This window comes from Arachis hypogaea, chromosome 13 (assembly GCF_003086295.3).
Source record: "Arachis hypogaea cultivar Tifrunner chromosome 13, arahy.Tifrunner.gnm2.J5K5, whole genome shotgun sequence".
NCBI lineage: Eukaryota > Viridiplantae > Streptophyta > Magnoliopsida > Fabales > Fabaceae > Arachis > Arachis hypogaea.
The window spans coordinates 121998381-122013431 of NC_092048.1; positions in this window are offsets into that span (position 1 = coordinate 121998381).

Genomic DNA, 15051 nt, shown 5'->3' on the forward strand with positions numbered 1-15051 from the left:
GTGTGAAATAGTCAACAATATTAGCGTGAATTTGGTTCATCCACTTGCCTGCTCAAATTAAAGAGAAGACGAACAAGGATTTCAACATGAACTATTTAAATGGGTGAATTACTAAGATTACAGATGAAAAATCAGCGAAAAAAAAATTATCAGTTACTCACTAAACAACAGTCACACTTCGTGCACTTGACTATAGCTTAGCGATTTAGGTGGCATCTTATTAAAGCATGGAATTATGTGTTTAACTATTATTCTCATCCACCTTTTATCGTATTTGTCAAGGGAGATGCTATGATGCCGAAAAAAAGATTTTTCAGCAGTTGTGGAGAGTGTATGTCACATGGTGGTGACTATATGTGTCTTGTTGAAGTATTCTTCATAGTTGGAGGCGCTGCAATTGGAAGTAGACAATTCATGAGAGAATTCCACTATTCAGAAGATTTGTGTCAGACTCTCTTATTAACAACGAGATTTAAAAAAAGTAATGAATTTGGTTTAGAGTATCTCCAACAGTAAGGGTGTTAGAAACAAGAGACTGAGAGAGTAATCTAAAAAGTGTATTATTGAGTGTGTTGAAGTTGTCTATTTAAGTTGTTTTTGAATGATACAATATAAAAGAATATTTATAGGTATTAAGAGAATCATAATAATAAAGACGTAATATCCTATAATAAATATTCAGATATACTAAATAATACTAATTGATCCTAATTATATTCTAACATTCCCCCTCAAACTCAAGTGAACTTGAGTTTGAAACTTATTTAAAACAACGAAATAAAGAGAAAAAAAATGCATAAACTCTCTAAAACGGGTGCAGACGGAACTGCCGGAAGGAAGCGCAGACGGAACTGCCGCTTGTCTGAAAAAAGCGCAGACAGAACTGCCGCTTGTCTGAAGGAAGCACAGATGGAACTGCTGCTAGTCTGAAGTAAGCGCAGACGAAACTACCGCTTGTCTGAAAGAAGCGCAGACGGAACTGCCGCTTGTCTGAAGGAAGCGCAGATGGAACTGTCGCTAGTTTGAAGGAAGCGCAGACGGAACTGCCGCTTATTTGAAGGAAGCGCAGACGGAACTGCCGCTTATCTGAAGGAAGTGTAGACGGAACTGCCGCTCTCTGAAGGAAGTGCAGACGGAACTGCCACGAGAAAACACAGACGGAACTGCCACGAGAAAATGCAGACGGAACTGCCACGAGAGAACACAAACGGAACTGCCACGAGAGAACGCAAATGAAACTGCCACTAGAGAACGCAGATGGAACTGCCGAAAGAGAGCAAAAACTATATGATTTCTTCATGAGAATAGGAAAACAGCGGATGACATTGGTGTTTGATCGTTCGACTCGAAAAGACACAAGACGGAGAGAATAGGCTAGTCGATGAGGTGAAAAAGTATCAAAGGAGTGACAAAAGGTCAAGAAAAATGGCATAGAAAAAAAAGTGCAAAAACTACGGTGATTTTACTGCAAGGAAAACAACATATCCTCTTCAAGGAGGATACCATGGCTCTGATACCATGTTAAAAATAAGAGACTAAATAATACTAATTAATCCTAATTATATTATAACAAAGGAAATGAAGGACCCGTACTGATAAAAGCTGAAGACCAACTGGTGGAACAACATAAACATGAGTCCCAGCACATATTTCAAAGCAAGGAAGGCCCTGCTCAAAGGAACTTGCTTTGTTTTCATTATAATCAATAAAATTTTAACATGTGGCACTTAAATTAAAAAAAATTTAAATAATATGATATTAATATAATAACTAATAACTTTACATAATATATTATCAATAAAGGGTTGGTCTTCATCTTATTATATACCAACTTATTTAACTTTACGTATATAATTAAATATTATAATTATTTATAAATTAAATATGATTTAAGTATTTAATTTAGTTATTTAAAAAATTATATTAAATAATTAAATTATATTTAATTTAATAATAATTATAATAATTAATTATAATTTTATTTAATTAATAATTTATATTAATTATTTAAATCATAATTAATATAAGTAATTAAATTAATATTGTATATTAATTATATTATTATATTAAATTAGCCGTTATAAAACTAGCCGTTGAAAGAGGACTTGATTAAATACATATGGCAACTTCGAAATTTTTCTAAAAAAATGCCCAACTTCGAAATAGGCAGCAGCATAGACAATTGAAAGAGGACTTGATTGAACACATATAGCAATTTCACAATGCTTGTAGTCAACTATAGAGTTTAATTATGTTTTTTCTTTGTATTAAGTAATTTTATAAATTAGTGTAATTCCGAATTATATATTGTGTATTATTGTTATATATGAATTTATTTAATATTAATATTTTTTAATAGTGAATTATTTTTAAATTTATAAATTTAAATTACATTATTCAAAAAAATTAATTACATTAATTTCAAGTATTTTAATTAATTAATTAAGTGAGACCACGACAGGGACTAAAGTTAGTTCCTCCTAATAGAGAAGAGAGAGATGCTTTGAGTTCCTATTTACTGTTTATAACGCAAAAGCTGATGTGGAGTTACTTTTTATGACAGGTGGGCCATAAACAGGAATTGGAATAAATTCCCTGTTGGAGATGGTCTTAGAAAAATAAGTATAATATAATAGTAATCAAATATTTTTGTTTTGATGTTTGGACTGGATGGACGTGAAAACATTGTATGGGCCGTAGATTATTATGGGCAAGTCAATCAAAGTTGGACTCTTTTTGTCTCAAAAAACATAGAAAAGAATTTATTTTAATGTCCAAAAAATGCAGGTATGTAGTCCAAATTTTAAAAACAATAATAGTTAAGAAATTTATTTGACCTTAAAGGTAATTAATAATTGAAAATTATAATGAGTACTAGAATAATTGTTTAAAAGCATGTAATTTATTCTGATATTTTAAAATATATGTATATTTTTTATATAATAATTTAATTATGTTTATTCTTTTAGATAATTATGTACATGATGAATGTATAATTTTTTTAATTATAATACATAATTAAATAGATGCATAAAATCTTTATCCTAAACTGTCTCAAAATTGAATTAAAAAATATATAAAAAATTAGTTATTTTAAAAAAAACTAAAAAAATAATTGTAATATAAGTTTCTATTATTTCATATAAACATATTTTTTATAAATATGATTATTTTTTTATTTATATACAATTCTAGTTTCACGTTATAAATACTAGTATATCTACAGACACAAACGTTTCAAGAGAATTCACTCTTTTTATTATTAAATATGTATAAAATTAAATAAAAGTAAAAATTTTTAGCAGGATAGTTATTTATAAGAAAAAGTCTATGGGGCCAGCAATTTTACTAAAATTTGGCCAACACTTAACCAACAAAAAAAAAATCAATCTTTACTATTAGATCTAATCTCACACCATTAAAAATATCAATAATGGCTAATTGATGACTACAAATTACAAAATTTATTGGCCCCTAGCACTCTGCTATTTATATTTTAATTAAAATGTATAATTAATAGTTTAGGTTTTAAAAATTTAAAAAAATATTTTTTTTGTAAATCATGTATAATGTTAGTTTTCTAAAAAATGAAACGGTTCAATAGTTCTTTTTAATTTTTATTCATATTTTTTTTTCATGCAAAACTAACCAAAAATGTTGACATAGCCCAACCTCCTTTTCATGTCCAGTTAGTCCTTACTGTTGACATATTGGTGTCCAGGTTCATATTGGAAATAAATAAATATTATAATTACTTTATTAACATAAGTTGATTAGCATTGCTTAATGCAATGTTTGACTGAAATCTACATCACATCTTTTCTAAAGTGTGGGACCTACGTCTGAATGCTCCAAATACATGCTGCAGCTAGGGAGAAACTGCTCACGCATCAACAGCACACTCCAGCTTGACACGTTTTCATCAGTATGTGCGAAGAAATCTATGCCTCAACACCAGAGAATTTTCCATTTGTTAATAACAATTAACAAACAAACAAGAATTCGCAGTGTGAAAACTGCAACAAGTAGTTGTTCCCTGATTATCAGTTTCTTACCGAAGTAAGCAACTTCAGCGAAGAAATAACACAGAAAAGAAGGGTGATTAACACAATACTGAAAATCGAACTAGACCAGCTGGTTCAATTGAATTAATAAAAAATCGATCACCTAGTTGGTTCAATTAATTTCATAAACCGTTTGGCAAACCGATAATTAATCAATAAATCGTCGGAATCAACCGGTTTATTTAAGGGTTTTTAATTTGGTATCGACCCCTTAAAACAACATCATTTAACCTTGAAAAAAAAATAGAAAAAAGAGTCATAATCCCCCAAACACAGCTCGCCAGTCCCACTCCTCTCTTTCTCTTTGAAAATTGAAAATTCATTTGGAGAACCCTAGTTTCCAAACGCAGCCCCCGCAGCCCCGTAGCCCCGCCTCGCAGCCATCGTCCCTTTTCTTAGTCATCGCCGAACTCTTCTCCTCCCGAGACAGGCGTCACATGTGAAAACTTTGTCGCCATCGTAGGACGCTGCGTCGGGTGTGAAAGCTCTATTGCCGTCCTAGGAAGGTGTGTCGCCGTCGTAGGAATCTCTTCAATGTTATGTGGAAGCTCTGTTGCTGTCGTGTGGAAGTTCTGTCGCCGTCGTCGTCTCCTCTATTCAAGCTCTCCCTCTCTGTCTTCGCCGGTAGTTCCCACTCATTTGTCGTTGCCATCACTCCCCTTTCTCCTTTGCTACTGGTAAGCACTGTTACTTGAAATGATTTTTGCTTGTTTTTTAATTTGTATTGTTGTTAATAATATTGAGTTGCTGATTTTCGGATTTTGATGATACTTTTGTAGTTTTGTTAATAATACTGATTTTAGTGGTTTACTGAATGTCTAAGTTGTGAGTTGCTGAATGTTTCTGTCAAATATTTTTTGCTGAGTTAATTTTATTCATGTTTTTTTTTTGCTGTTTGTTATTGGTGATATGGTACAGTCTTTCACTACATTGTTGGAATTTTTTATTTTGAGTTGTTTGTGTCATCATTCTGATTCTGAGTTGTTTATGCTGATTTTGGATTGTTGTATTTGGTGGCTGATTTTCTGATTTTGAATTATTGATGGTGCTATAGTGTATGCTTTACTGCGTGCTGGAATTTTTATGACTTTGAGTTGTTTATGGTATAATTGATTCTGAATTATTTATACTAATTTTTTTTTGCGTTGTTAATTTTGGTTGCTGATTTTTTTTTTATTTTGAGTTTTTTATGATGCTATAATGCAGTATTTCACTACATTATTTATGCTTAAATTTTTTGTTTATAATGATTTTTTTATATTTAGTTGTTATTCTTGTAGTTGATATTCTTGATTTTGTTGTTATATTTTTGTTTTTATAATTTTTATGAGACTAAAATAATTGTTGGTGATAGAATATTTTGTCTTTGTCATTTAAGTGTATTTTGATTTTTTTTTAATTATAAAAATTGATATTTAAAGTTATTTGATGAATTTTTAATAATAAATTATGAATAATTTATTATAAAAAATTATAAAATTTATTAATTTAAAAATTATTGAATTTAAATATTTAAAATTATATATTATATTTTTAATAATGTTATTATATATTTATTTAAACTAGTTGAATTTTTAATTAAATTTCGATTAAATTTTTAAATCGTTAAACTAATTATTTTATTGATTTATTGACTGATTTATTTCTCACCACCTTTTATTGTTCAATGATATTTAATGTTTAATCTCATATTTTATTATTTTTTTTTATTTATTTTTAATCTCATTTATAAAATTAAAAATAAAAAATCATATTTTATTCTTTTAAATGTTAAAAAAAAATAGAGAGGATCCATTTTCCCTTAATCATTAATGCATAATAGTCGCATAATGTGTCACGGTGCCCATGATTCCGTCACTATTACGCTAGGGGAAGAAAAAGAAAGAAAGATTTGGTACCCTTTTAACTTCTTCTCTTAATTATGAATTTTTACTCTCACAGGGTCACCACATGTGATTGTGATTGTAAGCAGTACTCAGTACTGGAGTCTGAACTACTAGTAATTGAATAATTGTTCAGCACTCCTAATGTTATTAATTGTGAAATACATATATTTTTACTCATAATTTCCACGTGGTTAATCAGTAGAAAATTTTATGGTAAATAAATATTATACTACTACTCATAACCTTACAAATATTTTTTGATAAACGTGAATTTCGTGTCAATTTTATATACGATAATAATGTGGTACCTAAAAATAAAAAATTTTTAAATTTAGGTTACTTGATAAGTAAGTCAAACGTCCATCATATCCCTATTCCATTTCTTTTTGACTTTTGGATCCCTCTCTACAGCTCCATTGCACCCCTCACATGTGACACATCACATCTCTAGTATCTGCTTTGTCCTCGTTCGTTTCACCACCTTACCTTCCATGTCCTTTGGTAGTTAATATTAGAGAGAATGTGGTGTTATACCTTGAAATTATCACGATAATGTGTAATACCCATGGTTTTGAAAATCGGTATTTTACGATTTGGTTTAACATAAAAAACCATGAATCAAAACCATTTTCAAACTGTTGAACTGGCTGAGAATTGGTCGGTTGGACTGAACTGAGACTCGACCGGTTTTAAAAAATGGCGTCGTTTTCCGTTCTGTTAGAAAATGAAATGGCCAGGTCTCCTGAGTATTAATCCCTCAAGTTATTCATCAATCTTTCTCCCCAAAACACAACCCTAGGTTACAAGTCTCCCATCACCACAGGGCTCAGCGCTAGGGGTGTTCATAAAAAAACCAAAATGTGGTTAATCGGTTAAAAAACTAAAATCACATTTTGGTTAACCAGTTTAATAAAATAATTTTAGAAACCATATCCATAATTTTTAGAATTGGTTAACCAAAACCAAATTAAAAAAAAAAAACAGTTTTTAACCGGTTAACCAAAACCAAAACCAAATTAAAATCAAAACCTAATTTCAAAACCAAATTATACACTCTCTCTCCCTCCCTCTCCCCCTTCCTCTCTCTTTCTCTCTCCCTCCCTTCTTTCTCTTCTCTTCTCTCTTCTCTCTCTCTCTCTCTCTCTCTCTCTCTCTCTCTCCTCTTTCTCTCCATTCTCTCTCTCCTCTTATCTCTCTTTTTCCCTTCTCCCATCCTCTCTCTCATTTTCCTCTTTCTCCTCCTCCTCTTTGTCCTCTCCTTCTCTCTCTCTCTCTCTCTCTCTCTCTCTCTCTCTCTCTCTCTCTCTCTCTCTCTCTCTCTCTCTCTCTCTCTCTCTCCCCTATCTATATGTAATTATGTAAAGCAAAGATTATTGCGCCCAGTTCATGAATGGGCTATGGAGGTTTTATCTCATATTCCTATGGATGGAACCAAGAGTCGCCTGAGAGGTTTTGCATCCTAAGCTAAGGATACTTCAATCTGCGACTGATAGGCGGCTATTATTGATCTATACCATATTTGAACTATTCTTTGGTCCAACATACACGTCTAGTGTAGTTAGGATTCGTTTTGAAACTCATTTCGTTTCAACTCATATAGTGAAACTCATTCCTCTCTTGGTCTCAATACCTTTCTAGTTGATTATCCTATTACAGCTAGAAAGTACTAGAAAGTATGAGGTAGCATTCTTGGCTGGACAGCCTCTCGGCTACTATGGCTCCTGGTCACTTTCACACCATTTTTTGGTATGGTTGGCAGCAGAAAATGCGCAGCTAAACATAAATATCCTCTTGGTGATGAGAACATCATCACCAATAGTAAGGTTGCCTCTGAATACACAAAGCATCTTAGTAAATTAGGTGTATCAATATCTTATAATCAATCTATCATTTCAGATAATGGTGCAATCGAGTTTGCTAAGAAGTTCTGGGTCAAGAAAATGCAGGTCGATTTATCTCCTATATCTCTAAGATCCTTATTGTGTTCTAGGAGTACGATTGGCTTGTGCCAAATAGGTGTTCACTGTTAATGTACTTAAGTGCCTAGGAGGTGCAGGCTATCGTGTTAGATCTCGTCTTATGTCTACTTAGAGTAAGCGCTGGAAAAGGCTTTAGGCGGCCTAACAGTAGGGAAGGGCAGTTACCTTTAGATTGGAAGAGGTCTCCCTCTCAATCCTTATCTAAGGGGTAAGATCATTGCATATCTCCGAAAGGAATTCAAGCCTAAGGAGCTACGGTTGCCTCCAGAGCAATTACTTTTCGAAGGTGAACTTGAATTCAATGAGCGTACTGTGATCTACCGTTGGGTTAAACAGTGGCTTAAATGGGTTTATTGGTATCACTCTGTTGCGTGAAACGAATTTGTCTCTATCGATGAGTTCACTACTAAGATGTTCCTCTCTCTCTCTCTCTCTCTCTCTCTCTCTCTCTCTCTCTCTCTTCTTCCCCTCTTTCTCTACCTCGTCTTTCTTTCTCTCTCCCTTGTCTCTCTATCCTTCTCTCCCTCTCTGTCCCCTTCCCTCTTTCTTTCTCTCCCTCTCTCTCCTTCTCTCTATGTTTCTCTCTCCTTCTCTCCGCTCTTTCACTTCCTCTCTCTCTCTTTGCCCTCTTTCTCCCCCTCCCTTCTCTCTCTTCCTCTCTCTCCTCCCCCATCTCTCTCTAATCATCTCTCCCTTTTTCTCTTTCCCCTCCTATCTCTCTCTTCTCTCCTCTCCTTCTCTCTCTCCCATATCTCTCTCCTTTCTCCTCTCTTTTCCCTTCTCTATTTCTTTCTCTCTCTCTCTCTCTCTTCCCCTCTCCTTTCCCCTCTCTCTCTCTCTCTCTCTCTCTCTCTCTCTCTCTCTTTCTCTCTCTCTCTCTCCTTTCCCTCCCCTCTCTTTCTCTCTCTTTTTTTTCTTTTCTCTCTTTCTCTCTCTCTCTCGCTCATCTCTCTTTCCTTTTCTTCTTTCTCTCTCTCCCATTTTCTTTCTCTCCTCCTCTTCCTCTCTTCCTTTTCTCTCCTTCTCCTCTTTCTTTTCTTACTCTCCCTTTTCTCTTTCTCTCTTTCTCTTTCAACCTTCTCTCAATCTCTATTCCTCTTCTATCTCTTTTCTCCTCTTCTCTCTAAAACGAGAGAGAAGAGAGAAGGGAGGAGAAGATAGAGGAGGAGAAAGAAAAAAAAAAGAAGAGAGAAGAAGGATAGGAGAAAGAGAAGAAGAGAGAAAAAGAGGAAGAGAAAAAGGACACAGAGAGAAAGAGAGAGGGAAAAGAGAGGATGGGGAGAGAGAAAGAAAAAGAGAAGGAGAGAGAGAAAAGAGAGGATGGGAAAGTGAAGGAGAGAGGGAGAGGAGTGGAGAGAGAAAGAGGGAAGGGGAGAGAGAGAGAGAGCATGGGGAGAGAGAGGGAGAGAAGGATAGAAAGAAAGAAAAGGGAGGGGGAGAAAGAGGGGAAGGGAAGAGAGAGAGATAGATAGAGAGGAAGGGGAAAGAGAGAGAAAAAAGAAAGAGAGAGAGAGAGAGAGAGAGAGAGAGAGAAGGAAGAGAAGAGGAGAGAGAGAGAGGAGGGGAAGAGAGAGAGAGAGAGGAAGAGAAAGAGAGGGGAGGGGGAGAAAGATAGAGAGAGAAGGAAGAGAGAAGAGGAGGGGGAGAGAAAAGGAGAGAGATGGAAAGAAGGAGATAAGAAAAAGTTACTCGTATCATTTAGAAAAAAATTATTTATATTAGAAAAAATTATTTATAGAAAATGCTAAAAAGAGATAAGAAAGAAAAAGGAACGAAAGCAATGGAAGGGATTTCATTATTTACAAATGTTACTCGTACCATTTAGAAAAAAAAAATTTAGATTAAAAAATTCAATTAATAAAAGGTTTAAAAATTTGGGTTTTTGTATGTAAAAATATTGATTTTTGTGTAAAAACCTATTTTTACATGTAAAAACCAATTTTATGGTATAAAAACCGGTTTTTTTTATAAAAAAACCGGTCTTGAATTTCACTAACCAGTTTTGAATTTCACTAACCGATTAATAACTTATTTCATCATGTAAAACTAATTTGGTTAATTAACCAATACTATATTTTTGGTTAACCAAAAAACTGGTTTGGTTTTCGAATTAACCAAACCATGAACACTCCTACTCAGCGCCGCCGTTCGTTGCTCTCAAGCACCACCTTGTTTTCGTCCGATCGTCTACGCTTCTCCCTCATTCAGAAATCGGTGAGTCTTCTCAAGCACCACCGTGTTTTCATGATTTTGTTACTGGCTCCTAAAAGTTGGGTTTCTTTTTCTAATATGCTTAACTTCAGGAAGATTTGGAAAAGTTTATTACTCTGTATTAAGAATGTGCTGAAACTTTGTTAAAATTTGGCTGAAAATTTTATTATAAGATAGATAGATAGATAGATGCCACACTGAAACTTGAACTATGAAGAATACCCTGTGTTCTAACTTCTAATGCTACTTTACTTCATATCAAGTTGTTAAGAGAATGTCTCTGATGTCCAGTTGTTTATAGGGAGTGGAAATGGCATGTTATCTCAAAGAAGAATGCTGGCAGCCCCAAGAATGGCAAGCAAAGGAGCTTGATGAGGCTTGTCACCCTTCATTGGCCCTTTTCATGGATGGGATCAAGATTGGATGAAATCAATAACAACAACATCAACAGCAAAAGTTCTTTGCCTTTTGATTCAATGATGACTTGGTATTTTCCCATTGAGACTGGAAATTTCTAGTTACATTATTGGTTGTTGATGATTTGTCATGCTATAATGCTGAGTTTAGCTATGAGTAGATGATCGAATATTTGTTATTGATTTAGTTAATTCAGTGATTTTTTTGTGACTATTTTAATAAGTTCAATAGTGACATATAATGACTAATGAATGATAAATCATTAATAATTATGAAATCAAAGGTTATATTAGATTTTGGTTGATGTAATACTTTATATTTGGAAGACATTAAAATTTATATTAGACTATAATTATATTTTAAGATGTTTATTTATAATTTATTTATTATTCTATTCTAGAACGATTTTTCTGGTTGAACCATCGGTTGGACCGGTTAGACCAGTAAACCAATGAAACTAGAGCAGTTTGATAACCGGTCCAATTTTTAGAACCTTGGTAATACCCCGTTGTGGAAGATGATAGAATTCACGGTCAAAATGGCAACGCTATTGTGGCACAAAATGACAATGTTATTTTCCTGAAAACGTTATTGTGCAAATTCATTATCTAAGCAATCTATAAGGAGTTAATAGTCAAAATCATCCTTGAAGGATACCCCGATCTTCATTTTGGTCCTCGAAAGATAAAATTAATCGAAATCGTTCCCGAAAGATACACGACTTGGTCATGTTAGTCCTTCCGTCAGTTGGATGATGACGTGGTGGGTTAATGCCACGTGTCACAAGATGATTGGTTGACGTGTCAGATCAGTGCCAGTTTCACTTGACATGTAAAAAAGTTATTTATAATAAAAATAGTCCTTAAAAATTCAGACGTAAGTCATTTTCATCCCTAAAATTTTAAAAATTAATCAAATTAGTCCTTATATAATTTTTTTTATTTTTTCTTGATAATATTAAATTTGAAATATTTTTTGATACTACTAATTTTAATAGAAATGTAATTGACAAACAAAAAATTAGTAATTGTATCTTTTCTTCTTAAAATTTTTTTCAATAAAATTATCTTTCTCTAATTCTTCTCAAAATCTCTCTTATTCTTTTCTATTTTAAAATATTTTTCTTATATTATTACATTTTGCTGGAATATATATATATATACTCAAAATTGTTGAAATGTATGTATTTGTTAACCTAAACAAAGTTATATGCTCAAAATTAAAATTTATGTATGTTAACCTAAACAAAGTTATACCACTATTTTTTTTTCTACTACATCTTTTTTTTTCCCATTGCGATGTTACTTACATATAGGATGTAATGGTAGTGATATTAAAAGAAAAATTATATAATCTATCTCAAACATATGAAATACACAAAAATTTAATATGATCTTTGCATGTAGTACGCTTAAGAAGCAATTCGTTTAGCATATATAATAATAATAATAATAATAATAATAATAATAATAATAATAATAATAATAATAATAATAATAATAATAATAATAATAATAATAATAATTAAGCAACAAATTTTTAATATTTTGTAAAGTTTAAAATTGAAGCAAAATTTATGGATCTTCTTGAATTTTGACTTTGAATATCACTACCATTACATCTTATATGTAAGTAATACCGTAATTAAAAAAAAAGATGTAGTAGAAAAAAATAGTGGTATAACTTTGTTTAGGTTAACTTACATAAATTTTGATTTTGAGCATATAACTTTGTTTAGGTTAACAAATACATACATTTTAATTTTGAATATATATATATATATATATATTCTAGCAAAATCTAATAATGTAAGAAAAAGATTTTAAAATAGAAAAGAATAAGAGAGATTTTGAGAAGAATTAAAGGAGAGAGATAATTTTATTGAAAAAAATTTTAAGAAGAAAAGATACAATTACGAATTTTTTGTTTGTCAATTACATTTCTATTAAAATTAGTAGTATCAAAAAATATTTCAAATTTAATATTATCAAGAAAAAATAAAAAAATTATATAAGGACTAATTTGATTAATTTTTAAAATTTTAGGAATGAAAATGACTTACGTCTGAATTTTTAAGGACTATTTTGATTATAAATAACTTTTTTACATGTCGAGTGACACGACACGTGGCACGCCACGTGTCACTGATCTGACACGTCAACCAATCATCTTGTGACATGTGGCATTAACCCACCACGTCATCATACCACATGGCACTTAACGTGACACCTCATCATCCAACTGACGGAAGGACTAACGTGACCAAGTCGTGTATCTTTCCTTTCGGGGACAATTTCGATTAATTTTATATTTCGAGAACTAAAATAAAAATCGGAGTATCTTTCAGAGATGGTTTTGACTATTAACTCAATCTATAAGCTACAGAGCAATTTGGCAGAGAGAATGTTTAATTGAATTGGAGAAAATTGAAGAAAATCGAGGGAAGAAGATGGAACTTCTTATTTGAGTTAAAAGAAAAAAAAAATGAGAAAATCTAGCTAACTATATAAGTGCACTTTCCTTATATCTCAGTCACACACAGTTACACTTCACGTGTTAAATAACTACTGCACTGAAATTGTAACAAACTACTAACTAATTGAAGAATATCTAACTTATTTGACACCTATGCTAATTAAATAAAACAATTCTATTTTCAAGTGTGTAAGACTCACGTCACACCCTTTCGTAAAGTAGGATTGTATAAATAGCAATCCAAACATGATAATTTACTAACTAGTTTTTACTACTAACATGCATGAGATGAATGAGTCTAGAAAGAATTTGTTCTCACGTAATATGACAGTCCACTTCTGTATGCTTCAATCTCTCATAAAAAATAAGATTACGTGTAATGTGAATAGCGAATTAATTGTCACAAAAGATGGTAATTAGCTTCTGAAGAGGCATATCAATAAATGTCATGAGGAAAGACAACCATCTTACTTCACAAGTGGTTAAAGCAAGTGACTTATATTCAACTTCAGCTGAGAATCTAACCACAGTAGTTTACTTCTTACTCTTCCAACTTATTAAGTCCTTCCCCTCCCCCCATGCATGAAGCAAAATTCAAAGATTGATCGTCTTGTATCAGTACATGTGGCCCAATCAACATCAAAGAATTAAGAGATATGCAAATTTGAGACTAAAGGAAAGAATAAATATTGGGATGGCTTTCTTTTGAGATATTTCAGAACCTGAAAAGCAACATCTAAGTAAGCAGTAGTAGTAGAGTCTAGGAATTGACTTAATCTGTCCACTACATAGAAAATATCAGGTCTAGTATTTATGAAATAAAATAGCCTCCCAACAAGTTGCCTATAAAACCGTGCAATCTGGTAAAAGAGTGCCAACTTATGAGTTCTTGTGTAGTCCATTAGAGTTGAGAGAAGTTTGCACTCAAGATACCCAAAGTCCTTAAGCAAATCAATGGTGTACTTCCTTTGGTATATGTGAATTCCATCATTTGACTTTGCAACTTTTATCCCTATGAAATATTTCAAATTACCAAGATCCTTGATTTTAAATTTGGCATGTAAGATCTCTTTAATTGCATAAATTTTAGCAATGTCATCACCAATCAAAACTAGATCATCAACATACACGAGGATGGCAATAAATCCATCTGCCCTGGTTTTAACAAAGAGGAAATGATCTCAACACACTTCTTGTAGCTTGTAGCAACTAGTGTCGGGCCAACTTAATGTTTCATTGCCTGCTAGCTTGCTTCAAGTAATAGAAAGGCTTTTTTAGCTTGCAAACAGGTCTTGGTTGGGAGGTGTTCAATCTAGGTGGAAGCTTCATATAGACCTCCTTGTCCAAGTCGCCGTGTAAAAATGCAATGTTCACATTCAGCTGCTTGAGGTGCCACTTCTTGGCTGCTACAATTGTCAAGATAACTCTAAAAGTGATCATTTTTATCATTGGACTAAAAGTATTCGCATAGTCTACGCTTTGTACTTGAGTGAGCCCTTTGGCTACCAATCTGGCCTTGTGCCACTCAATTAAACCATCTAGATTGAACTTGACACAAAAAATCCACTTGCACCCAACAACTTTGTTAAGTTTGGAAAACTAAAATGATGATCAAATATTATTAAAATATAAATTAGATATTTATTAAAATATTTTCAATTGTTTGTTTGATTTTTTTTAGTGTGCAAGAAGAAAAATTAATTTTCTATTGGCCCAGTAATACAAATCCGTTTTGACCACTAAATAAGTCTAGCCTTATATCAAATTGATTCAAAAATAGTGACTGAACATTAAAAAGGAAGAAAATCAAAATGGCCCAAAGCCTTCAAAAGCCCATTCGGTGATCACAATATCCAAGGGGTTTAATTTGCAAATTCTCATTCTTGGTAACTGGAACTTGAATTTCAATCCAATTTAATTTCTTGAAAAACTTCCACGGAAAGCTATTCTCTCTTCTTTCTCCTCTCTCTTGCTTCGGTCAAATCAATCTGATGAGTTTGAAAAATTCTAAATTAACAT